This window comes from Convolutriloba macropyga, chromosome 13 (assembly GCF_964194025.1).
Source record: "Convolutriloba macropyga chromosome 13, txConMacr16.3, whole genome shotgun sequence".
In the NCBI taxonomy this organism is placed as follows: Eukaryota; Metazoa; Xenacoelomorpha; order Acoela; family Convolutidae; genus Convolutriloba; species Convolutriloba macropyga.
Genome location: NC_134480.1, coordinates 41,036,542 through 41,038,649, shown reverse-complemented (window position 1 = coordinate 41,038,649; position 2,108 = coordinate 41,036,542). Strand labels below are relative to the sequence as shown.

Below are 2,108 nucleotides of genomic sequence, written 5' to 3'. Positions count from 1 at the left end.
GTACTGAGCTTCTTGTTCGAGCAGCAGTGAAGTGATGACGGCCTATATTAATCACGTTGTATTTTGTATGGGTCGAATGCGACGTAGCAATCGAGCGTCGCTTTGAAAAAGTATCGTTCAATGCAAAACAAAGTTTCTTTAAATGCGAAAGTGTCTTAAAACTTTGAAACTGTTTTTCCCATGGATCAAATTATAGTAGAACGATTCCTGCTCGTGAGAGAAAATCTCTGGTTCCCATTTGTCCAAGTTATGAAAAGGTAGACCACACGCGTAAAAAGAAACTTAGGGGAGTTAATTTTTTCCTTGGTTTTCCAAAATTGGTTTATCGACTGGTTTTTATTATCATGAGCACGCAGTGTATCAATTCCTCATTTTGGACAATTCTTTCGATTAGTTTGTGGCAGATTTATGATTATGATAAGTTCTGAGTCCAAAGCTTACTTTAGAATTGATTGTTCAGTTCTGGATATATTTCAGAACGTGAGAGCTCTATCCCGCAAACAGTTCATGGTCAGAGCCCAAATGCAAAAGGCTAGGCAGGTGGCAGGTCTCAAAAACATCACACCCCATTGAATGGTCATGTAATTTGATGCGAAAAAATTGATGAATCTCTACGAAAGAACGTAATTGTATCACCGTTGTTAACTTATGAATTGATAATTATTCCTGTTAGATTTACGATGCATCCTGAATTTCAAAGTTGATATGATCACTGCTTTTTCATCGTCAACAGCGTAAACTTGGTCGTCAAATGTTTTCTTTTGCAATGGAATCGACATTTCCAGTGTTTACATTTTTTCAGTTTAATTAGTTTACGATTTTTGACGATGAGCTTACGTTGTTTGTAGTGTATAGCCTATATTAATTATTCTATCAAAATGAGAATTTATTTTCCTTATAATTTTTCTTGCAGCAGTTATTTTCGGAAATTCTTGTGAGTAAAGTTTTTTTGGAAGCTCAGGAAATACAATGTTAATTTAAAACAGGAAGTGAGGAAAAGTGATTTATCTCAATTGTCCAACCTGTTTCTCAACGGCGTTGATTGTGATTAATTTATTTGGGTATTTATTTGGGTGCTTTTTTGTGAGGTCATTTTTTCCGATCGATATCTTTTGGTACCATTGGAAAGCTTGAAAAACTAAAGTGATCCTTAAAGAGGCTTTCAGCGTTTTATTTTTCGAAAAACAAGGGTTAAAATTTTCAAAATTTATTAATGCATTTCAGCAAAAGATTAAATGAACTCCTGACTGACAGACTTGGCTAATAAAGACTGATTGAAAATAGCTAGCCAAAAGGACGAAAAAGCGAACTTTGAAATATTACAAAATTAATATTTAAGTTGTTGACATTTTGTGTTGTGGATCTGTTGAAAAGAAATTTCCTATCTTTACCATAGAAAAATACAACAAAGCTGTCAAAAAATTTAAAATTCACAGAATTTTAAAAATTTGGTAATACATCTGTGCTAACGTCATCGTAAGCAGCATTGTGTTGGTGAATATGTGCAAGATAAGTAATGCAAAAAATATCTGGCCTCTTGAACTCGATAAACACCAGTGTTGAGCTTGAGGACCTTTCAACACAAAAAATTGCAGAATTCATTACTAATTTTTTGAACTCATTGCCAATGATGTCCTCAAAAAAACACCGAAATTGTTTGTCATCGCGAAAAATTTAGCATTAAAGTTAGAAGAGACCTTCTCGGAGTTGGAAAAAACTGGCAGAGACAAAATGCAATAGCAAAAATTGAAAAAAAGGTCTTATCAAAAAATCCACTGGAAAGCTTGTTCGCCTGAGAAAAAACTTTCAGAAAAGGTGGAAGTTTATGCAAAAACTATCTTAGTTTTTAATAGCCGCACAGCGATAGTTGGGGCTATTATTGGCCTTCTCTTGGTTTTTTACAATTCAAAGAATTTGAATTGTATTGGGGCGCTGGCTTTTTTAGATCTGTTCACACATTTTCATGATTTTTGAAGTCAAATTGGAGTAGTGACTTTGGTCACGCCGAAACAGGAAGTGGAGCGAAAAAGCGAGTGGTTTGGCAGCGTGGAATCTTTTTGCTCTTTTTTTAAAGTAGAGTGAGAAAATGGTGTTTGAACAAAATTTCG

The 2,108-nt window shown here is 34.5% G+C and overlaps 1 protein-coding gene across 2 annotated transcripts in view; it reads right to left on the bottom strand.

Moving 5' to 3' along the window:
* Positions 1-2,108, bottom strand: part of LOC142352235 (nucleoporin p54-like) — a 608,913-nt gene that overhangs the window by 488,521 nt on the left and 118,284 nt on the right. The gene's annotated exons all lie outside the window — the stretch shown is intronic.